Source organism: Solanum lycopersicum, chromosome 2, assembly GCF_036512215.1.
Source record: "Solanum lycopersicum chromosome 2, SLM_r2.1".
In the NCBI taxonomy this organism is placed as follows: Eukaryota; Viridiplantae; Streptophyta; class Magnoliopsida; order Solanales; family Solanaceae; genus Solanum; species Solanum lycopersicum.
Window position 1 is genome coordinate 16,200,481 of NC_090801.1, and position 26,302 is coordinate 16,226,782.

Here is a 26,302-nt window from a genome sequence, read left to right on the forward strand (position 1 = left end):
TCCAAGGACCCTTATGGTGGTCCTTGGGGAGTCATACTCGAACATTTATGGATTTTATCTCTATAATAATGTAACATGTTAATCGTACAACCTAACATCTCATTGATGTTAGTGCTACTGCATTTGACTTTTCTCCACCGCTCTAACACATGGTGCACTAGCTTGAAGGAGTTGTACTACTTCTTTCTTTTGGGGAAAAGTTTCCTATACACAACATAAAATGAACGAACCCAACATAAATCTTGATCTTGTGGAACTTAATGGTGTTCCACACCTCTGACTCAGATGCGTACAGGGGAGAACTACCACTTGAATGACACTCAGTTTAAGAGGGTGGGTGGCATATGTGCCCTCACTATCGGAGCTCTCCACCACCAATTTTTGCACTAAGGGTCCATTGAATTTTCCCTTTCTCCTAGTCCAAGGAAGTTGAGTCAGTGAAGTCTGAGACGAGTCAGCCCCCTCGTTTATTACAATGCCTCTTGTCCATTTTGGGGTAGGGGGTTGATTTCTCTCTCATACTTTTTCGTCTAGAAAAACCTACAAAAAAGAGTGGAATATGTTAGACTTAGTGCAAAAATAATCTCAAAGTGTAAAAAGTGCAAAAAAGCACGCTGAGTCGTTTGGCGAGCCAAGTATGGCTTAACGAATGTTCTACAACAATATTATTCAAAAATCAGCATAAGTCGGCGATGCCTAGGGACTTTTGATTAATGTGTCAGGGACACTTCATACAATTGTAAGTGTGAACAATTTCTAGTTGGTAGAAAACCCAATTAAATGAGTTTGGCTAGAATCCCACTGGAAGCGATACATGTTTCAAATTCAATTAGAAACTATGACCATGTTCAAATAAGTCAATAAAAGTTATCGAATAAAAACATCATTCAAGTTAAGGGGTGAAACGAATGTGAATTGTGTGTGGTGGGGGGAAGAGGGTTTTGATTTGTAGTTGAAAACAGTCGCAATTTATGAAATAAAAATAAAGAGACAGGTTCTTGAGATTTGATCGATTATACGCTAATGTAGACAAATGGGTGATTGGAACAAGTAATACATAGCAAGATATTAGTGAGTAATCTAGGCTATTATGGACGTAAGCTTCCTCTCGAATAATTTACCCCAAATAAAGTTGATATTCTCTCGAACATTAAAATGCATGCAAAATAAGAACAACCCACACCTTAGTCCATTCACTCTCTTGAGTTAAATTTGTGGGATATGGTTTAGGATTCACTCTCTCGAGGTGCACCCAAGTCAACCCAATACACATTGACCATCAACCAATTTTCGTTTTAAAACGTCTCTCCTGAGTAGGTTAAAAACACAAATCATGAAATGCAGTTGCAATTACATTTTCAAAATAAAACCACAATTAATGATTAAACTCACTTCTGAATAGCATTTAAATTAACAATTAGCAATACCTATAAATTAATCATCACATAATCACATAATCACACCCCAATAATTGGGGTTGCAGCTAGACATCATAAAAAGGTTTAAATCGTAACCAAATAGATTATCCATCAACAAAATAAGAGTTTATTCTTCCTCACAATTCTCCAATTCGAAGAATATAAAAAAACTACTTCAAATTTCTCAAAAGTAAAAAAAAAATATTTCTTAAAAGCTTAGGAAATATTAGAACTCTCTCTTGTGCTCAAAACAAAATAATGAATTTTTCTAAAGAGTAACTAATACTAAACTAAATATTTAAAAATGTATTTATAGTTGTAAGAATTGTGCTATGTAGATTTATTCGGTGAGGTGAGTCGGACTCGCCAAACTTCTCGGCGAGCCACCCATTGGTCTATTCCATCACCCTTTTGGTTTTTGACTCCACATGCTCCTGGTTTGTAAGTTTATGAGATCTATCTAGGTTTTGTGGAATTACTCGGTGATCCGCCGACTTCTCCTTTATATCGCCAACTCGGTTATTTCCTTCAAGGCTTGGCATAGTAGAACTTTAGGTGGTCAAATAGCCAGTCGGCTATTTGCCACGTGAACTTTGCGGTTACCAAGTTTCCTTTATTCATCATTTCATCCTCTCTTATTTCTTTTTATTTATTAGTGTCCTTACTTTGTTCCTCAATCTGTATACGTGAAAATCAAGGATTTAACATCAGCAATTTGCACAAAATAAGCATACGAGGACATTAAATCTATACAAACTAAGCCCTAAATGACTACAAATCTTGGACACATCAACACTCCTAGCTTATGTTCTTGGTTTTCCTTAAGAAAGATTCAAGTCTAACACTTTTAAAAGGATGTCTCAAACAGTTCTACAAAGACTCAATAATGAATAGGCACAACAAGACTTAATTTTACACATGCAAGGATCAATTGTGGAGTCAAAGATTCAAGTTGTGACTCATCATTATCCAAAGGTTCTCGATTTTAAATAATTGATTCAAACGCAAGTTCATGTTGTATAAAGGCACTCAAATGCCCTCAAACCAAGAAGAATGATTCCATATTCACACACTATTCTTCAACAATCTATAGTTATGGAATAAAACGTTGCTCTCAGATAATAAAGATGAACACATTCATGACTTTACCCATGGTTTGCCATTATTTTCCAATCAACATTAGTTTTATCTCACTCCATATTAAAAAGATCTTTTCAAGGCATTTAAAGGACCTGAGTGTGAAGGTATGGTCATTTAGGCTCAGTCGAAAACTGTCCATAACAGAAATGCTGAAGATTGTGCTGAAATTAGTACAGAAATGATGAGCTACGGAGCCACTGACGGTCTGTTGACCCACTAATGGTCTGTAGGTGATGATCGTCGATTGGGGATGCAAGTAGTTGAAATCAAATCGGGAAATTCTGACCAAGTGTGGGGCTACGGAAGGATTGACGATCCACCGACTAATTGGTGGATCATGCTGGAAAATTGTTGGTTGTAACAGAAAGAAGTCCCAGTACCTGACTTGAAAAAATCACCAAGTATGGAGGAATGGATGCCATTGACGGACCGTAGGTCTACTGATGGACCGTGTTGCTGGTCCATCGATGGTGAGAGAAAGTGTTGAAAAGTGGAGGTTGAAAAAGATTTGTAGTATGGACCGACAAAAGCTGTCGATGATCTGTTCTTCCATCGACACACAGTTAGTTGGGTCGTCAACTAAAGATGCGTTTTGGATAGGTTTTTCCTTATTTAGAACTACTTTTTATTTTAGGACTTTATTATTTTAAGTAGGACTAAAAACCTCATTTTTTGAGGTTAGACTTTTTACTATTTTTCATATTTGTGTTATCAGAAGAAAAACATTGGTTTTCGAGAAATACTTTAATTTTTCCGAAATCTTTTGTCACGACCCTAAAAATGTATAAGATAAGTAATGATCAATGTTTCTAGAATGCCTACGATTAGACCCGGTTCACACAGATTGATGAGGGTAGAACAAGGTTTCTTAACGCTTGCAACAGCCAAGCCAACTAACTTGGGGAGTTAGTTGAGCTTGGAAAGGTTGGGTCCAACCATTTAAGGCTCTCGAATATGAAGATTTGCCTGGATGAGTCTTTACCAGACTTAAAAAGAGAAAATCTTAAGTTTGGAGAATCTAGGGGTAAAATTGTCTTTACCAGGCTAAGAGTAATATAGTAATTACCCTAAATATATATTTAATTATTTATTTAATAAGGTGGACAGATATTTTGGGGAGAGAGTGCCAAAAATGGGCTGTAAGAGTAAACTCTTGCTCCACCCGGGTTCGAACCTAGGTGGAAGCAATGAATTAAATTGTTTTTATTTAAATGGGTAAATTAATTTAATTAGTTAATATTATTTAATTAATGGCTGATTAAAAAAAGGGGGAAATCAGATTTCTAGTTATTAATTATTAATTATTAAATAAAATTAACTAGGTCTTGCCAACTAGTCCTAATTCTAAGGGACACTATCTCACACCACTCTCTCTAACGCCAATACCTCTCTCACTCACTCTCTCTCTCTCTCAATTTATTTATCACGTTTTACTTTCTTTTTGGCTTCAAAAAGAGAAAACAAATGATCAGTAAACAACCAAAAAGTTCTCTACACTCAAAGAACTTAACAAAAAAAAAGTACAAACAAACATGCTAACTTAAGAAACAAAAAAATTACACAATCTTCTCGACGGGGTCGTGTTGAAGGTTTAGTGGAGGATTTGGGAAGCACTTTGATGGTGTGGAAAGCTACAACTAGGTATGTGTTTCCTTTCTTGGAATATTTTCTCCAAGAGAAATTTCTTTCAAAAAATTCAACGTATGAAACTAGGGTTGTCCCCTTTGTTGTCGAATTCCTTGTCCCTAGTCTCTTTCCAATTTCAATATAAATTAGGTTAAAAATCATGTTGTTGGTATAGATTGCTGGTAGCTATGTGTGAAATATAATGTTCTTTGGGATTTTGTGTTTGGAAATACAAGGCATGTTCAATGTTGTCAATAGAAAATGATTTGCTGCAATATATAAAATGTTTGTTGTTGTTCTCCGTTTTGAAGCCTTAAAATGGCTTGTTTGATGATTCGAATTAAGGTAAGTAACATGTGTAATTTATGATGTTTAAATGAAGTGTAAGGTGGATGATCTCAAGTGGAAGAATATAAGCTAAAACAACAATTAATCTACACTTAAAAACGTGTTAATCAAATTGTGAAAATACCAGAAAACGAATGCATGAATGTTGTTAAATCAAGGCAAGAAAATTTAGTCAAATTTCTAGCACTTGGTGATGAATTTTAGTCTAGAACACTTGAGGTTTGAGAAGTTTCAAAATAAATTTAAAACATGTGAGGTTAGTGGGGATTGAACTCAAGACCTCACTACATGAAAGCTGAATTATGAAAAAATGAGAGGTGTGGGAATCGAACCCACAACCTCTCGGCCAAACAAGAGAGTGAAGTGAAATTTTAAAATAACAAAAATAATGAGAGGAGTGGGATTCTAACCCACCACCTCTTGGTTGAAGGAGGAGATAAGGAGAAAAAAATAATGCGAGGAGTGGGATTCGAACCCAACTCCTCTTAGCCAACATGGAAAAACTTAGGAAAAAGAGAAATAAATGAATGTTGCTATGGGGGTTTGATACCGGATCCCCTAATACTTAAAACGCCTAAGGTGAAGTGAGGGGAGGGAAAAAGAAAGGAAAAATAATGTTATTGAGGGGATTCAAAATCGAGTTCCCCAAGCCGAAATGTAAATAAAAAATTAGGTGAAAGAAAATTAACTAAGTGTTGTCCAAGGGATTCGAAGTCGGGTTCCCCTGCCAAAATTCCGTATGGACACATAAGTCATATGAGAATAAATGTTTAATTAATGGAGCCTCTCAAGATCAAAATCAATATCATGGCATATCTACAAGATGCATAAGTCTTGTACCATATAATCTTTGGTAAATATGAATAACTTAGACAAACTATGAATTAGGCCTCATGTCTTGTATGTGTGGACTCATAAGTCTAGACTACTTTTAAAAGTAAGTGAATCAAATATGTATGTGATGAAATGATGTAAACCTAGAAGGGTTAAGTATGAGTGAAACACATTAAGTGGTAAAGTACATTAGATATGATGAAATGAACATTCATGCAAAGGGGTGAATAATTATGAAGAGAAAATGTGCTAATGTTATTGAATGTGGTGATAACATGATAAAAGGCTAATATGAAAAATGAGAGCAATCTCAAATAAGACTAAGTAAATGTTACCAAAACCTACTCACCTATGTGAGTGTAAAGTTAATGAAGAGCCCCGTCCCTATGAACACTCTAATGAAAGTATTGAAGTTAATGCATACTTAATACTAATAATGAGATAAAAAATCATCTAATGAGCTATGATGTACTCATGCTAGAAGTCAGCTTCCATGATGTATCACTTTAATGTAATGGAACTTTATATTGAGCATCGATAGGCTAGATATGACCGGTGATGCCGTCTTTCGGGAAGGGTGGATGTTTACATAACTCTCATGAGATGAGACTGTCCAGCATGACGGTATGTAACTCCGTGTATCTTCTAGTATTCCAACTTATACTGCCAATATAGGGATCTACAAGGGTTCCATTCCAATGTACGTTAGCATCTTTAAGGTCACTTTCGACAGTAATTCCACCTCTTTTCAGTGTGGGGTAGACACTGGATTTCATGATGCTCACATGATCTATGTGGGTTAAAGTTAAGGTTCCCAAAGAATGAATGAGGCCTGCCTCAAATGATGGACATAATGAAATGAACGATACCAAAGGTGTAAGGATATGATAATCAAGAGGTGATCTAGACTTAAGTAATGGCGCTAGGTTATTCTTCGTTATTGCACAACAAACCCGATGAGAGTTTTAAACTACATGCTAGGTATGACTTGTGATTGCACAAGTATTTGAAAAAATGAAAAATGAAGTACGTATGAATGAATGAAGCAGACTTTTTTTTGCTATAGAAGGCTCCCTAGTTGAGGTCCCATATGTTGAGCCCTCATTTTGGAATGTCCTAACGCCAAATCCATTATACAAAGGTCTCTGGCATATGAAAAAATAATATGAACTACGTGATATGATATGTGAAATATATTATGTGTTGTTCGCAAAATGATAACTTTGATGATGCAGTTGCACTCATGGCATAACTTTCCTAATAAAAACATGGCTAGTCCACTGACTTGACTTTCAATAAATCATGTTGTTAGGAAAGAGATATTCTTTATCATTCATGTCCTTAGTGTGAGATTGCATATACCCATAAAAAGTACAATTCTGTACTAATTTCATACAAATATCTACTTTTAGGTGTAGGCACAGGTGGACATTGGATCTTACGGTACGACATTGTAGCTATCCGGACGTGGAACTTTCATCCGAACTTTGTAGGGCCTCATGATTTTGAGGTCGTTTACTGTTATTATCTAGCTTAGATGTAGGCTTTGTCTAGGCGAGCTTGTTCCACTAGTGTTTCGTTTCCCGTTTCATATCAGACTTTATATTGGTGCCATTTTGCCAAGTATACACTTAATGCAATAATAAACTATTTCTTTCATTTGTTGATCTTAATGTTAGATGGTTGATTGTGAACACTTATGAGTTTAAGTGGAATGTTTTATATGAATGTTAAATAACAAAAAGTTCAAATTTTCCACAAAAATTAACCTAGATGAAGTAAAGATGACGTATGTAGGCTTGTTTAGATTCCGGTCGTGACAAAGTTAGTATCAGTGCATTGGGTTAAATTCCGAGGATAATAACTTCACGTCAACCACATTGAGTAGTTTCTAATTCATGGTAGTGAAGTGCACCATTATCCTGAATTAGAGACTGCATGATGCATAGGAAAATTTCCCTTCTTATGATATTATCGTGCCTTTGTTAAAGTCTGATTTCTTGGTGTGATGAGAGTATCTAACATCAACTCTAGTTGTTTTAATAGAATGAATACCAAGAGAATATTAGGTCAGAGTAAAGGAGGAGCAGCTGCTGGGAACAATCAGGTTCCACCCCAGGCTACAGCTGAAGGACTGGCTATGCCAGTTAACCTGGCTGGGTTGACTGATGCGGAGGTGCGGGCATCTCTGGCCCAGATGGCACAGGCCATCACTATGAAGGCCAAGGCCATGACTACTCAGTTCAACCGACAGAATGTTGAGAGGGAGAACCCACCAGTGCGTAGCATGGCTGACAGGTTGCGAGACTTCACGAGGATGAATTCTCCTATCTTATAAGGTCCAAAATTTCTAAGGATCCTTAGGAGTTTGTGGACGAGGTCCACAAGATTTTGGTGTCCATGGGGGCCACAAATACAAAGAAGGATAAGTTTGCTTCCTATAAGCTCAAGGATGTTGCACAGACTTGGTGAAAAATGTGTCAAGATAGCCGGGCATAGGGCGGAGTTCCGTTTACTTGGGAGCTGATTAAGACATCTTTTCTGAAAAGATCCTTCCCATGGAGATGAAAGAAGCTAAGGTTGACGAATATATAAACCTGAAGCAAGGATCGATGACAATCAGGGAGTATTGCCTAAAGTTCATTAAGCTATCCAAGTATGCCACTTCACTTGTGTCTAACAGCAGGGATAAGATGAGAAGGTTTCTCACAGGGATCATCGGAGATCTAGAGGAAGAGTGTCGGTCTACGATGCTTCACCATAATATGGACCTCTCAAGGATGGTGGTGCATGTCCAGCACGTAGAGGACAACCAGAAAAGGAGTGGAATTCGTGATGCTAGGAGGTGTAAGCCTTTTGATCAAGTAGTTCCTACCAATGGAGAAAACATGAACAACTTCGGTGTTCCTGAACAACTCAGGTTCAAAAAGGGGCAACAGAGTTCTGGGAACTCTAACTTTCAAAGGAGTGCAACACCTAGAGAAGGCTGACTCGAGTTTGAGAAGGGAAATGGAGGTGATGTGCAGCGTCCTCAAAAGGAGTGTGACAAGTGTGTCCCTGATCACAATGGAGAGTGCTGACAGGGCACTAATGTCTACTTCGGTTCTGGAAAGATAGGACGCATAGTCAAGGACTACCCACAAAATAGGAGTCAGGCTAGAGGTAATGCTCAGCCTAGGCCTAATCCACAGGGTGCAACAACAGCCGAGCCTCCTAAGAGGAACAGGTTCTACACCCTGAAGGGAAAGAAGGAGTAGGAGAAGTCCGCTGATGTGGTCAAACGTATGCTGCAGGTATTCTCAACTTCTGTTTATACCTTACTTGACCCAGGGTCTACGTCTTCCTTTGTAACTCCTTTGCTTGCTCTCCCTCTTTAGATAATTCCTGAAGTTTTGCATAATATTATAGTTGTTGGTACACCTTTAGGTGAAAATGTAAAAACTGATAGAGTATTCAAGGGTTGCCCAATAGTTGTATATGGTAGGACTATGTGTGCATAGTTGTTTGAGTTACCGATGCATGATTTGGATGTTATGTAATCACTGGCATTGCGCTAGATAGACAGTAGTGTCATTCAGGGACAAATGTTCCTAAGGGGGGATAATGTAACAACCCTAAAAATGTATAAGATAAGTAATGCTTAATCTGTCTAGAATGCCTAAAATTAGACCGGTTTCACACAGATTGATGCGCGTAGAACCAAGACTCTAAACCCTTGAAATAGCCAAGTGAAAGAACTTGGGGAGTTAGTTGAGCTAGGAAAGGTTGGGTCCAGCCATGTAGAGATCCCAAATATGAAGATTTGCCCGGATTAGTCTTTATTGGACTTAAAAAGGGGAAATCTTAAGTTTAAGGGGTCTAGGGGTAAAATGGTCTTTTACCAGGCTAAGAATAATATCATAATTAGACTAAATATATAATTAATTATTTTATTAATAAGGTGGAGGGGTATTTTGGGAAAGAGTGCCGAAAATGGGCTCTTAAAGTAAAATCTTGCTTCACCTGAGTTCGAACCTAGGTGGAAGTAATGAATTAAATTGTTTTTATTTAAGTGGGTAAATTAATGTAATTAGTTAATATTACTTAATTGATGCATGATTAAAAAAAGATGAAATCCGATTTTTGGTTATTAATTATTAATTATAAAATTAAATTGACTAAGTCTTGCCAACTAGTCCTAATTCTAAGGGACACTATCTCACACCACTCTCTCTGATGTCTATACCTCTCTCTCTCTCTCTCTCTCTCCCTCTCTCTCTCTCTCTCTCTCTCTCATTTCACTTTATTTTTGGCTGCAAAAACAGAAAACAAAATATCAAAGAACAACCAAAAAGTTCTCTACACTGAAAAAACATACAAAAATAAAAGTACAAACAAACAAGCTAACTTAAGAAATAAAAAATTTAAACAATCTTCCCGACGGGATCGTGTTGAAGGTTTAGTGGAGGATTTTTACAGCACTTTGAATGTGTGGAAATCTACAACCAGGTACGGTTTTTTTCTCTTAGAATCCTTCAACCAAGAGAAATTTCTTTCTACAAAATTCAATGTATGAAACTAGGGTTGTCCCCTTTATTGTCGAATTCCTTGTCCCTAGTATCCTTCCGATTTCAATCTAAATTAGGTTAGAAATCATGTTTTTGGTATGGATTTCTGGTAGCTATGTGTGAAATATTATGTTCTTTGTGATTTTGTGTTTGGAAATAGCAAGCATGTTCAATGATGTCAACCTAAAATTATGTGGTGCATTGTGTAAAATGTTTGTGTTGTTCTGCGTATTGAATCCTTAAAATGGCTTGTTTAGTGATTGGAATTATGGTGCATAAGATGTGTAATTTGTGATGTTTAAATGAAGTGTAAGGTGGCTGATCTTAAGCGGAAAAATTTAATCTAAAAAAACAATAAATCTACACTTAAAAATACGTTAAACAAATTGTGAAAATACCACAAATCAAATGCATGAATGTTGTTAAATCAAGGCTAGAAAATTTAGTCAAATTTCCAAAACTTGGTGATGGAGTTTCGGCTAGAACACTTGAGGTTTGAGAAGTTTAAAACTAAATTTAAAACATGTGAGATCAGTGGGGATTGAACCAAAGACCTCACTACATGAAAGCTGAATAAAAAAAGTTAGAGGTGTGGGATTCGAACCCACAACCTCTCGTCCAAACAATAGAGTAAAGAGAAATTTAAAATAATAAAAATATAAGAGGAGTGGGATTCAAACCCACCACCTCTTGGCTGAAGGAAGAGATAAGGAGAGAAAGAAAAATAATGAGAGTAGTGGGATTCGAACCCATCTCCTCTCGGCAAACATGGAAAAATTTAGGGAAAAGAGAAATAAATAAATGTTTCTATGGGAGCTTGATCCCGGATACCCTAATGCTTAAAGCGCCTAAGGTGGAGTGAGGTGAGGGAAAAATAAAGCAAAAATAATGTTAGTGAGGGGATTCGAAATTTGGTTCTCCAAGACGAAATGTAAATCAAAAATTAGGTTAAGGAAAATTAACTAAGTGTTGTCCAAGGGATTAGAAGTCAGGTTCCCTTGCCCATATTCTGTATTCACAAATAAGTCATATGTGAATAAATGTTTAATTAATGCTTCCTCTAGAGATCAAAATCAATATCTTGGCATATTTAGAAGATTCATAAGTGTTGTACCATATAATCTTGGGTAAACATGAATAACTTAGACAAACTATGAATGAAGCCTCATAGCTGTTATGTGTAGACTCATAAGTCTAGAATACGTTTAAAAGTAAGTGAATCTAAGATGTATGTGATGAAATGATGTAAACCTAGAAGGGTTAAGTAAGAGTGTGAAACAAACTAAGTGGCCAAGCACATTGACATATGATGAAATGAACATTCATGTAAAGGGGTGAGTAATTATGAAGAGCAAATGTGCTAAACTTAACGAATGTGGTGACGACATGATAAGAGGCTAATGTGAAAAATGAGATCAATCTCAAATGAGTCTACGTAAATGTTACCAAAACGTACTCAACTATGAGAGTGTAAAGTTAATGAAGAGACCCATCTCTATGAACACTCTAGTGAAAGTATTGAATCTAATGCATACTTAATACTAATGATAAGATGAGAAATCATCTAATGAGCTATTATGTCCTCATGCAAGAATCCAACTTCCATGATGTATGAGCTGAATGTAATGGAACTTTATACTGAGCACTGATAGGCTAGATATGAGCGGTTATGCCTTCTTTGGTGAAGGGCGGAGGTTCACGTAACTCTCATGACATGAGACTATCCGGCATGACGGTTATGGGTTTCCTTATATCTCCTAGTCTTCGAACCTATACTGCCAATATAGGGATCTAGCAGGGTTCAATTCCAATGTATGCTAGCATCTTTTAGGTCACTTTTGCCGGTAATTCCACCTCTTTTTAGTGTGGGGGAGACACTGGATTTCATGATGCTCACATGATCTATGTGGGTTAAAGTTAAAGGTCCCAAAGAATGAATGAGGCCAGCCTCAAATGATGGACATAATAAATGAACGATACCAAAGGTGTAAGGATAGGATAATCAAGAGGTGATCTAGACTTAAGTAATGACGCTAGGTTATTCTTTGTCATTGCACAACAAACCCAGTGAGAGTCTTAAACTACATGCTAGGTATGACTTGTGATTGAACTAGTATATGAAAGAATGAAAAATGAAGTACGTATGAATTAATGAAGCAAACTCTGTTTTTGGTAAAGAAATCTCCCTAGTGTAGGTCCCATATGTTGAGCCCTCATTTTGGGAAGTCCTAACGTCAAGTCCATGATCCGAAGTTCTCATGGCATAGAAAGAATGATATAAATTACGTGATATTATATGTGAAATATGTTATTTGCTGTTAGAAAAATGATAAGTTTGATGAAGCATGTTACACTCATGGCATGACTTTCCAAATTCAAATTTGGCAGGTCCATTGACTTTCCTAATCCAAATTTGGCAAGTCCATTGACTTAACTTTCCATTAATCATGTTGTTAGGAAAGAGCTATTCTTTATCATGCATGTCTTTGGTTTGTGGTTGCATATACACATACTTAGTACAAGTGTGTACTAATTCGATACAAATATCAACTTTTAGGTGCAGGCACATGTGGACGTTAGATCTTACGGTACGACGTTGCAGCTATCCGGACGTGGAGCTTTCGTCCGGACTTGGTAGGACCTCATGCTTTTGAGTCTGTCTACTATTATTATCTATCTTAGATGTAGGCTTTAGCTAGTGGAGCATGTCCCACTAGTGTTTTTCATTTCCCATTTCATTTCAGAATTTGTATTGGTACCATTTTTGAAAGTATACATTTAATCAGTATTAAACTATTTCTTTCATTTGATGATCTAAATGTTACATGGATGTTTGTGAACGTTTATGAGTTTAAGTAGAATGTCTAATATGAATGTTAAATAACAAAAAGTTCAAATTTTCTGCAAAAATTAACCTATATGAAGTAAACATGACGTATGTAGGCTAATCTGCGACCTTTGAGAGATCAAAGACACCGGTGTTGTCTGGGGTCTAGATTCCAGTCGTGACATCTTTTCTTTCAATATTTTAGTGAATTCAAGTGATATTTTAGGGTTTTCTTAAAACATGTTAAAGTAAGTACATGATTTCTTGTTTAATAATTATAAATTGTGTAATTCTTAGCATTGGTAACTAAATCCACAATGGGCTTGTGGAACCATGAGTAATTAACAAAGTAAAACTAGCTTAATAACAATTTTTGAATAATTTCTTGCATGTATTGATAATTCTTTTGTTTCGAAATCCTTTTAATGGTGGCCAACGTTAGAAATCGCCTTGTTGCTACTTGCCGGACCAAAGAGGTAGCTAATAAGAAGAGAATTATCAACATAGATTTATTGTACACTATCTTATAGGCTAGTTTCAATTGGTGCGAAGCAGTTACTTAGCCATACATTTAATATGATTCTTAATATGAGGCAAAGGTAAGGCTTAGTAAAGTAAACACACAAAGCCGGACAAAGGTGCGAAGTGAAATTCCCTAGTTGCCGGACCAAGGAATTAGGGATACATAACTTACCACTTTGCATGAAAGATACTAGGAAAGAGTTGTTATAGATAGGATTACCACGTTAAAACCAATGAGGAACACTTAACCTTAGTTTCTCTCATCACTTGATAAATACCAAAGTATAAACTTGCTATTTGTTTTATTTAGAAATAATTAAATATATTTGTTACAAAAATATACTTTTAATTAATTGTTTTTGGAAAGGACTTGACTAAATAGACGTAATTGTAGAATATAGTTAAGTCTAAACCATTATTCTCGTGGGATCGACCCCAACCAAACAATTAGGTTCTTTACTTGATACGACTGCTTATACTTCTTTAGGGAAGTATAATTTGAGTGTATCAAATTTTGGCTCCGCTGCCGTGGAAAGTGGCTATTAGATTAACTTTAAGCGCAGTTATTGAATTTTAGTCAAAGATTTCCTAATTTTACTTTTTCTCTTTGTTTTTGTCTCCTTCAGGTCTAACTCTAGTGCATTCCAAATAAACGAAGTCGAGGAGAAACAACGCTTCCATTTGACCCGGAACTGAACCGTACGCTCCGCAGAATGAACAATCCACACAATTTTGCTGATTTTGGTGATGAGATCAACTAACAACCTCCTCCAGCGATTGATGCTCATAACCAAATTATAATGGAGAACCCTTGTGAGGGTGCTATAAGGAGGCAACCTCCTGCCCCACGCCCTCAAGAATACTATAGGGGAAATGTTAACATCACTGACTCTGACGGGACACTTGTCTTACCTCCTCTATCACTTGGTCATACTTTCGTGGTAGCTAGTAGCTTGATGTAGATGCTCACCGCTAGAGGATTGTTTTTGGGGCTACCATATGAGGATCAACATTCTCACATTGCCTAACTAAGTTTGATGTGTAAAAGTTATGTAGGGAGACCTGACTTGGACATGGACATAATTTGGTTATGAGTACTATAAAAAAGATTCTTGTGTAGTAAATGAGCAAACGTGGGGTTTCTTACCGAACGCCCAAGGCTCCAATCATGAGAATTGGCATGAAGGTCATGTAAATCAAGGTCGAAACTATAAGAATAACAACCGAGAGAGTGACTATGTTTGAGTTGGAAACTACAACCGCGACAACAACTTCAACAGGGGTAACTATAGAAAAAGAAATGATCGAATTGGGAAGTTGCTCCTAGGGATAAAGGAGGTAGTATGGCACGAGTTGAGGATATGTTGCAGAAGATGATAAGGAGGTTTGATACTAGTGATGAGAAAGCCAAAGAGTTGAGAGGTGATTTAGAAAATATTGGACAAAAGGTGTATGCACACACAATCTCAATCAAGCATCTTGAGTTACAAATAGCACAATTGTCTTCTACTGTGAACCAACGTCAACTTGGTACTCTTCCTAGCAATACTATATGGCAATCACTACTTGAGGGGGTAAGCAGTCCATAGATCCACCTATGCCGTCTGGCATCGAAGATGAGAAGAGAAGAGATGATGAGGTAGAGAAAGTTAATGGTGAGTTGGTAGATAAATCGGGGAAAGAAATTGAGACAACCCAAAAAGTGACTTCCATTCGTAGACCACCACCTCTATTTCTGCAGTGATTGGTGAAAAAGACCGAGGATGGCAAATACCGGCGCTTTATTACTATGTTGAAACATCTTTCCATCAATGTCCCTTTGAGAGAAGCTCTTGAAAATATGTCTGGTTATGCCAAGTTAATGAAAGATATGGTCACTAAGATGAGATCAGTTAGTTTTAAGGATGATGACCGTATGCAACACTGCAGCGCTATTGATACAAGGTCTCTTGTGCAAAAGAAAGAAGATCCGGGAGATTTCACTATTCCATGTACAATCGGGTTGTTACACTTTGCTAAAGCATTATGTGATCTTGGGGCAAGCATAAATCTCATGCCTCTATCTATTTACAAGAAGTTGGGTTTGGGTGACCCAAATCCCACTGCGATGCGGCTAATGATAGTCGATCAAACACTGAAGAGGCAAATTGGGATACTCCATGATGTACTAGTTAAAGTGGAGTCATTTATTTTTCCAGCCGATTTTGTGATTCTTGATTGAGAGGTGTACTTTGAGGTGCCTATTATTCTTGGGAGGACATTCCTTGCTACCGGTCATGCCTTAGTTGATATAGAGTAATCGCAAATGAAGTTTAAATTGAATAATAAAGGAGTGACTTTCAACATTTGTAGGTTCATGAGGCAAAGTGATGAGCTCCTATCGGTTTCTCCGATATCCTACAAGGTTGAGAGTTTTTTTGAGGTACAAATAGAAGAGAGCCTTGGTGTTCTTGCACTAACGGCAGTGAATATGAATCTTGAAAGTCATGGTATTGAAGAATTGGGTTAGTCGTTGCGGATCTTGATCAAGGTGATGTTCGACTCAAACTCAAAAAGTTGGAGTTAGATATGAAGTATTACGAGTCTCGACCCGCGAAACCATCTATAGAAGGGGCTCCAAAATTGAAGTTTAAGGCTCTACTACCTTATCTGAGGTATGTGTTCTTGGCAAAGGTGACATTTTACCGGTAATAATTTCATTTGATTTGAATATGGAGCAAGTGGAGTGTCTATTAGAGGAGTTGAAGAGGTTCAAACTATCCATTGGTTCGACTATTGCGGACATTATTGGGATTCCACCAGATATTTGTTCACACAAAATCCAACTCATGCCCGATCATAAGCCAAGTGTTGAGCACCAGAGACGTTTAATTCCACCTATGCAAGAGGTAGTGAAGAAGAAAATTATTAAGTTGTTGGATGCCGGAGTCATATATCCAATCGCTGATAGTAGATTGGTATGCCCTGTTCAGTGTATGCCGAAGAAAGGGGGAACAATTGTGGTCCCTAATGAGACAAATGAGCTTTTTCCAATGAGGCCGGTGACCGGATGGAGAGTGTGTATGGATTATCGGAAATTGAATGCATGGAATGAGAAGGACCATTTTCGTATTCCCTTTATGGATCAGATATTGGATAGACTTGTAGGAAAAGGGTCGTATTATTTTCTTGATGGTTATTCGGGGTAAAACCAAATCTCTATTGCACCAGAACATCAAGAGAAAACCACTTTTATTTGTCCTTATGGAACTTTCGCGTTCAATATAATGCCCTTCGGGTTGTGTAATGCACCGGCTAGTTTTCAGAGATGTATGATGTTCATATCCTCCGATAAGGTGGAGGACACCATTGAGGTATTTTTGGATGATTTTTCTGTTGTTGGTGACTCATATGATCATTGTCTGAATCACTTGTCCGAAGTTCTCCAAAGATGTGAATATTGCAACCTTGTACTAAATTGGAAAACATGTCACTTTATGGTGAAAAAGGGTATTGTATTGGGTCATCGCATCTCAGAGAAGGGTATAGAGGTTGATCGAGATAAAGTCGAGGTGATAGAGAGACTTCCTCCACCAATCTCTGTTAAAGGTGTGACAAGATCCCTTAGGCATGTGGGTTTCTACCGTAGGTTCATTAAGGATTTTTCAAAAATTACAAATCCTCTGTGCAAGTTACTTGAGAAAGAGTGTAAATTTTATTTTGATAAATCCTGTCTGAAAGCATTTGGAGAGTTGAAATAGAAGGTGTCTGCTCCCATTATTATTTTTCCAAAGTGGACCAAACCATTCGAGGTTATGTGTGATGCTAGTCGGGTTGCTCTTTGTGTAGTATTGGGACAAAGAAGGTATAAAATCCTTCACCTTATTCATTATGCCAGTATGGACCTTAATGAAGCTTAAAAGAATTATATTGTGACTGAACAAGAGCTACTTGCGGTGGTATTTTCTTTCAAAAAATTTGGCTCCTATTTGCTTGGCACAAAAGTTATAGTGCATACTGATCATTCTTCCTTAAGATATTTGATGGCAAAGAAGGATGTGTAACCGCATTTGATTAGATGGGTATTACTGTTGCAAGATTTTGAATTTGAATTGAAAGATAGAAAAGGGACCAAAAATCAAGTTGTCAATCACTTGTCCAGATTAAAGAATGAAGCTATGCGAGAGTTGGGTGGAAAGGCTAAAATTGATGATACTTCCCCATATGAGCATGTGTTGTCCATTTTTCATGACTTGATTCCACGGTTCACAGATTTTGCAAATTACTTGGCTAGTGATATCAACCTATCAGACTTTTGCTTTCATCAAAGGAAAAATTTCATGCATTATGTGAAAAAGTTCTTTTCGAATGAGCCAATCTATATAGGAGTTGTGCTGATGGGCTTACTTAGTGTTGTGTGCCGAAAGTTAAGATGTTGAGTGTCTTTTAGGCATGTCACTCCTCGCATGTGGGTGGGCATCATAGTGGTATTCGGACTGCCCAGAAAATCTTTCAATGTGGCTGCTATTGGACAACCATCCACCAAGATGCTCATGATTTCGCCAAGGCATATGATAGGTACCAAAGAGATGGAGGTGTTTCTAGACGGCAAGAGCTCCCTTTTAATACCATTATTGTAATTGAGTTGTTTGATGCGTGGGGCATTGACTTTAGGGTCCCTTTTGTGAGTTCTCATGGAATGAAATGTATTCATGTGGCGATTGATTATGTGTAAACATGGGTGGAAGCCATAGCATTTGCAAATAATGAAGGGAAGAGTGTCACTGCGTTCTTGAAAAAAACATATTTTCTAGATTTGGCACCCCAAAGGTCATTATTAGTGACGGGGGATCCCACTTTTGCAACAAGTTGTTCAAAGGGTTATTGGAGAAATATGGGGTTCGCCACAATGTGGCCACTCCTTACCATCCTCAGACTAGTGGGCAAGTTGAGGTGTCAAATAGAGAAATCAAGCAGATTCTAGCAAAAATGGTGAACGCAAGTAGAACGGATTGGTCAAGGAGGCTTGATGATGCTCTTTAGGCCTACCGTAAAGCATACAAGACTCCCATAGGTATGTCTCCATACCAATTTGTATATGGGAAGGCTTGTCACTTGTTAGTTGAGTTAGAGCATAAGGCCATGTGGGCAATGATGAAACTGAAGATGGATTGGAATGAAGCAGCGGAGTAGAGGTTGAATAGGTTAAATGAGCTTGATGAGTTTCGCTTGAAAGAATATGAAAGTTCAGCCCTCTACAAAGAAAGTATGAAGAAGTACCATGACCAAAAGATTGAGAAGCGCGACTTTGTGCTTGAGGATTTGGTGCTTTTATTCAACTCTAGGATGCGTTTGTTTTCGGGAAAACTCAAGTCCAAATGGAATGGACCATTCTTGATCACTCAAGTCTTCCCTCAGGGTGCGGTTGAGTTGGAGAACAATGAGTGTGTAAGGTTCAAGGTGAACAGACAAAGAATCAAACTCTACATAGGGCATGCGAAAAATGCGAATGATGTGGTTGAGTCATACCATCTTGATGAAGTCTGAGTAATCAAAAGTCTTGCATCGTACGACAACTTTTAATGCAGCAAAGATTGAGAGGAAATCCAATATGTATCTCTATCCAACAATAGGTTTTTCTTCATTTTATAGGAGTATTTGCATTAATTCTGTATTTTCTTCATGTCGTGTATGAATTTTCCTCGACTTTCTTTTAGAAGTGTTGCCTAGAGAGTATACTACGGTCTGTGTCTAAAAAGTGTCCAGAAAACACAAAAAGATTAACTTATTGGGTGTTCAATGTGCAGCGATCAAATCACCATAAATCTACAGAAATTTGTCTGATGCACTAATCTACGGACCAACCCACGGGCTGTCGTCCCATAGATGGACCGTCAATGACGTCCATTGATCCCAGGTATAAATTTTAATTTATCCTATGTAACGGCACAATCGACGAAACAGTCGATGGACCGTGGATGGACTTACGGTCCGTCGACGGGGAATCGTTAGTTCCCCTAACCGAATAACCCGACTCGAATCGACCAGCTATATATTGAATTTTAAAACTTTTTAGTTACCTTCCAGCCTTTCAAATCCATTTCCCAACCATTTCTGTCTCAATTTTTCTTCAAATCCCCCACTCACTAACACATCTATTCCTCACAAATCAATTCTTGATTACCCATCTTCCCCAAAATTCCCCTCAATGCTGAAACTTCTCTCTCCTAACATCCGATCTTCTTTTGTACTCCTTTCGATCGGTGCTCAAAGGCGTTCCTGATATACAGTGGTTTCACGGTATTTTTAATGTTTTTTTCCTTAAGTTTAGTGTATCCAAAAGCATTTTTGTACTAATTATTATGTAAGTTTCTCTTTATTTGCAGGAAATCTGTCTAAAAGATGAATGAGGAGGTTTTTGAGGAAGAAATAAAGAAAAGTACCACCTACGAAGATTGTGACGGTTCTTTGTGCCCGTGATGGTCCGTAGGTGGCATCGTAGTGCAGCTGCTGAAGGAAGATACAGAATTCTTACCAAGTATGGGGTTACGGAGTGCGTAACAAACCGTTGTATCCATGATGGTCTGTCCTGCTGGTTCGTCATGAAGATCATAGAAGTAGTCCTAGTACCCAAATTCCAAGAGTTCAAGTGTTTTGGAACGGAGACCCTCGACGGACCGTTGTACCTGTGACGATCTGTTATACCTGGCGTCGAGGGTAATGAAGAGAGCATCAAAAGAAATTGCACAAGTATGGGACGACGGAATCCATGACGGTCCATCGTGACCACGACGATCCGTCACGAGGTCCGTCGACCCAGCCGCGTTTTGACAGATTTCCAGCAAATAGAGTCCTTATTTAATTAGGTTTTTATTTTTATAAATAGTTCGAAAAACCTCTCTTTTGGTGTTAGACTCTTGGTTATTTGAGCTTCTTTTGTAGATTAGACTTGGTGATTAGTAGTACACTTTTGGAGAATGTTTAGTCTTCAATTAATTGCACTAATCGATTGTTGGTTATTTTTGTTGATTAATCAAGTGAACTTTTGGATTTTATTCTTTCTCATTGAAGTAAGTGCATGAATTTTTATATTAAATATTTGAATATTGTGATTATGACTATGGGTAACTAAACTCCATAACTAGGATTGTGGGAACCATAGGCGAATAATGAGGTAAAACCTAACTAAAATAACAATTCTAGAATAGTGTCTTGCATGTATTGATAATTCTTTCGCTTAGAAGTCTTTTAACGAATGACCAACGTTAGAACTCGTCTTAATGCTACTTGCCAGAACAAGGAGGTAGATAATAGGAAAAGAACTGTCAACATAGATTTAGTGAATACTATCTTATAGGCTAGTATTAATTGAACTGTCAACATAGATTTAGTGAATACTATCTTATAGGCTAGTATTAATTGTTACGAGGTAATAACTTAGTCAAATATCAAATACGATGCTTAATTTGAGGTAAAGATAAGGGTTAGGATAGCAACACACATAGTCGGACCAAGGTGCGGAGTGAAATTTTTTAGAATCCCGACCAAGGATTTAGAAATACATAACTTATCACATTGCATGCAAGTTACTAGGAAAGAATTGTTATACTAACAATTATCAAGTTATCAACCTGTGGGGAACACATAAACCCTAGTTACTTTGATTAATTGATTAAACTCCAACATTTGAAGCTGTTAGTTGTCTCCTTTAATTTAGATGGTTATTTTCATTAATTTAGAAGTAAAAAAAAAATTTATTGTCTTTGCTTTCCAAGGAAATAATTGACTAAGTAGTTGTAATAATAGATTGAAGTTAAGTCTCAACTATTTTCCTCGTGGGAACGATCCCAACCTCATTAGTTGGGTTCTTTACTTGATACGACCGCTTCACTTCTCATTTGAGAAGTAAGTTTAAGCGCATCAAATTTTGGTGCCGCTGCCGGGGAAAGTAGCTTTTAGATTAACTTAAACTTATTACTATAATTTAGTGGATATTTTCTTAATTTTACTTTGTTTATTGTTTTTGATTCTTGCAGAACCATCTTTCTTTTATGACAAATACATAGAGAGGAAGAGAACCCTTGTTTCCCTACGATCACGAATTAGAGCTTACACAACGCAACATGAATCAGAATTTGGGAATTAATGATGATGATCCAAACAAGAACATCCCAGCTCCGGTTGATGTTCATGCTTAGTTGTTACCCGATGCTCCAGGTGAAAACCAACAGAGGGGACAAAATCCCGCTCCACGGCCCCAAGAATACTACAGAGGCTATGACAATATAGCAGACTCCGATGTGCCACTTGTCTTGGCCCCTCTACCACCAGGCCACACCTTTGTGGTAACTAGAAGCCTAATGCAAATGCTCACTGCCAGAGGTTTGTTTTCAGGGCTACCTTCTGAGGATCCACATGCCCATATAGCTAAGGTAAGGGAAGTGTGTAAAAGCTGTGTAGGGAGGCCTGACTTAGACTTGGATGTAATAGGGCGAAGAGTGTTTCCTCTCTCACTGACGGTAGAGGCTGCTATTTGGTTCAGTGAGCTCCCTTACAACTAAATTTTAACATGGAACCAACTAAGGGATGTTTTCTTAGCACTGTACTACCCGGTCTCCAAGAAACTAAACCACAAAGATAGAGTGAACAACTTTGTGGCACTACTAGGAGAGTCAGTTAGTAGTTCTTGGGATAGATTCACCTCATTTTTTAGAAGTGTCCCCAATCACCGCATAGATGATGAGTCAGTGAAAGAATAATTCTATTGGGGACAGGATGATAATAATAAAGCGGTGTTGGATACGATAGTGGGTGGTTCTTATGGGGAGTGTCCTTATGCTGAGATTGCTGAAAAGTTAGAGAAAATCTCCTGGAACAATAAAGCTTGGAGTACTAGGAAGTCAAATACAGGGAGAAATACTTTCGCAGTGCAATCAACTCACAACCCGGCCACAGATGAGATCCGTGAAGAGATGGCACAGATCAGAACGGAGCTTGGGTTGGTTTTAAAACATATCACTGCGGGTGCAGAAAAGATAAATGCAGTTAACTACTTGTCAAAACACCACCACCAAATGATGAAAGCTATTGTGACGAGGATTCCTATGTAGTAAATGAGCAGACGGGGGGTTTCCGACCGAGTGCCCAAGGCTCTAATCAGGATAATTGGCGCCAAGTTTAAGGGAACCAAGGTCAGATCTATAGTAACTATAACCGTGAGGGTCATTATGTTCGAAATGTAAACTACAACCGCGACAATAACATCAACAGGGGTAACTATGGTAACATAAATGATAGGAATGGGCCCTATGTCCCTCCTCAAAATCGTGAAGTTACTCCTAGAAATGGTGTAGATAGTATGGCGTGAGCTGAGGATATGTTGCACAAAATGATGAGGAGATTCAATGCTAATGATGAGCACATTCAAGATTTAAAAAGTGATTTAGCGGGTATTAGGCAGACAGTCAATACACATGCAATATCAATTAAGCAGATCGAGTTGCAAATGGCCAAATTATCTGCTACTGTGAAAACACGACAACCGGTCACTCTTCCTAGCAACACTATCCAATATCCAAAAAATGATGCACATTGTATGGCAATCACTACTTGGGGTGGTAAGCAAACCATTGAGCCACCTATGTCGTCTAATCCGTAAAAGGTAAGAAAGGATAATGATAAGGTGGTAGAGGGTAGTGGTGAAGCAGAAGATAGTACTGGAAAAGATACAGAAGTCCCTATAAAGGTAATTCCCATCCTAGACCACCACCCCCTTTCCTCAGAGATTAGTGAAAAATACCGAGGATGGTAAATATCAATGTTTTATAACAATGTTGAAGCATATTTCTATCAATGTCCCTTTGGTAGAATCTCTAGAACAAATGCCCGATTATGCCAAGTTTATGCAAGATTTGGTTACAAAGAAAAGATCGGTCACTTTTGAGGATGATGATAGAATGCAGCATTGTAGTGCTATTGCTACAAGATCTCTCGTACAGAAGAAAGAAGATTCGGGTGCGTTCACTATTCCTTGTACAGTCGGATCATTACATTTTGCAAAAGCATTATGTGGTCTGGGGGAAAGCATAAATCTCATGCCCCTCTGAATTTACAAGAAGTTGGGTTTGGGTGACCCAAAGCCCACTGCAGTGCGGCTATTGATGGCTGATTGAATAGTGAAAAGGCCTATAGGGATACTCCACGATGTGCTAGTAAAAGTGGATCATTCATATTTCTGGAAGATTTTGTTATTCTTGATTGTGAAGTAGATTTTGAAATGCCTATAATTCTTGGGAGGCCATTCCATGCTACAGGTAGAGCCTTAGTTGATATGGAATAAGGGCAGATGAATTTTTTGTTGAACAATGAAGAAGCGACCTTCAACATTTGTAGGTCCATGAGGCAGAGTGGTGTGCTCCAATCGGTATCTGCTATATTCTACAAAGAAAAGATGAAGAAGGATAATGACCTTAAAAGTGAAAATGAGAGTTTATGGTTGGGGTTTTTTTCTTTTAGAGAGTTCAAGGTTGAGTTGGCTTCTGGGCAAGCTCGAGTCCAAATGGATTGGCCCTTACTTGATTACCCAAGTATTCCCTCATGGAACAGTTGAGTTAGAAACTAAGGAGAGAGTGTGGTTTAAGGTGAATGGAGAACGAATAAAACTCTATTTTGGGCATAGTGCATCAGTGAATGAAGTAATAGAGGCATACCATCTTGATGAAGGCTGAGTAATCAAGTGTCCTTAGTCGTGCTGCGATGTTAAATAGGCGCTTGTTGGGAGGCAACCCAATACTTACAGTTTTTTTCCTTTTTAGCAATGGTAGCATTTTCTACTTATGGGTATTAAATTCTCACGCATATTAAAAGGAAATTCTGCAAAAAAATCACTCTGGAGCAGTCACTGACAGATACATCGATGGCCCGTCACCACCGCGACGGACCATCGCATGAATCCAGCGTGCCAGGTACGTCTTTCTAGTATCTTCACCCTTATCCTTCCCTCTTCCTCCCGTTTTCCTCCCTTTTCATAACCCCGCTCTCTTACAACCGATCTTTTTATAAATTCCTGAATTCCTAAAATTCACTATCTTCTAGTCGGAGTTTGCTGCTGTGTTTCTTTACTTGATCACCAAGTACCTTCCTCGCTTGTTTTTCTCAAATTCTGAGGTATGTGTCTCTGATTTCTACCCATTTACATTGCATTTTTGTTTATCAATTAGTATTAGCCTATTTCTTATTGATGGGTTCATTCTTTAATACATATTCTGTCTGACCTAGGTTGAGAATCTTCAAAATTGCCTTGTTAAAACACTAGAAATAAGTGCTTTAGCATTTCTATTTTACTAGGTATTTGTGTTAGCCAAATGTAGGTTAAAACACTAACAATTCCATTTGGGTCATAGGGGATGAATGCAGAATCCCCAGTTCTATCACTGAATGAAAGAACGAGACCCCGAAGACGGACTGTCGTACCCACGACAGACCGTCATTGGGTCCGTTCCAACATCCCTAACACCCCACTGTCCAATTTTGTCCAAGTGTCCACAAACAGACACATGCGACAGACCGTCATTCCCACGACGGTCCGTCCTGTACATACTGTCATGACGGTCAGAGACCCTATTCCTAAGGGTCTCTCACTTTTTCTAAGTGTCCTCCAACGGACATCTACGACGGACCGTCATACTATAATGGTCCGTCCTACATAACCGTTGTGATGGTCAGAGACCCCTCTCCTAAGGGTCTCCATACTTTTTCCAAGTATCCCTTGACGGACACCTACGATGGATCGTCGTACCCTCAATGGTCCGTCCTGCATAACCATCATGACGATTAGAGACCCTATTCCTAGGGGTCTCTCACTTTTTCTAGGTGTCCTCCAACGGACATCTACGACGGACCGTCATACTCTCGACGGTCCGTCCAGCATAACCGTCATAACGGTCAGAGACCCCTCTCCTAAGGGTCCCCATTTTTGTCTAAAGTGTCCCACGACGGATATCGATAATGGATTAACATAATCACAACGGTCCGTCCTGCATATACCGTCATACTTGTCAGATACTTTCTTTCAGGGTTCTCCATATAAACATAGATTAAGTAAGACACGACGGACCCCATGATGGTCCGTGGTACTCACGATGAACCGTCACCTGTTCCGTCGTGTTTCACTGTTTCTATAGAAATGTCATTACATCTTAACTCATTTATTTATTTTGTGTCGTTTTGCTTGTCTTGTTTGCTCCTTCTAGTACTAATAATGATTCTTTACAGGTACTATATATTATGGCACCAAAACAAGATCGAGTCTAAGCACGCAGGCAATTGAAGTCTGTCACCCCATCTGCCCGCCTGGTCATTGGCTCTGATGATGAGCGTGACCCCGAGTACGTTCCCCCAGGCACTTCCACCCCATCCCGAGCTGCACGTGCTTCCAGAGCCATACCAGAAAAAGTGGTGTCTGCCGTATTCACTGCCTCCCAGTCTGATGAGGAGCACACTCTGCTGGCACACCTTCTGGGTCAGCTACTAATGAAGAAGGAGCATCTGTCTCCTTAAGATTTCGTGGTCAGAGGAAGCCTCTGGATCTGCTGAGGTCCATGCACCCGCCACCGCTGCACAGTCTACCTCATTTGATGAGGCTGACAGTTGGAATCCACACCCGGTTCACTGACTCGTGCTCTCACCCCGGTTGCCGACTAGCCCAACCGGTGGTTGGTCGACGACCAGTATCAAGTCTGTTCCGACGCAACGTTCTTGAACTACAAAGGAGTCATGAAACGGACACTAACATTGGAGCGGAGGGTCCTTATGGGAAGCCTCCCGACTATGCCAGAGATCCACAATCTCTTTACCAGACATCGCCTAGAGTTGACAGCGCGTTCATTGGGCCGTTATAGTGAAGAATTGGTCCGAGAGTTCTTTGCCTCTTACGTGGCTACTCTCAAATCACAGATTGATAGGCGGGCTGCCCCCGCCAAACAAGCCCCACTGGAGCAGGTCCGAGTGCGTGGCATTTAGGTTGATATCTCCCTGTCTGCCATCTATTTATATAGCGAGGA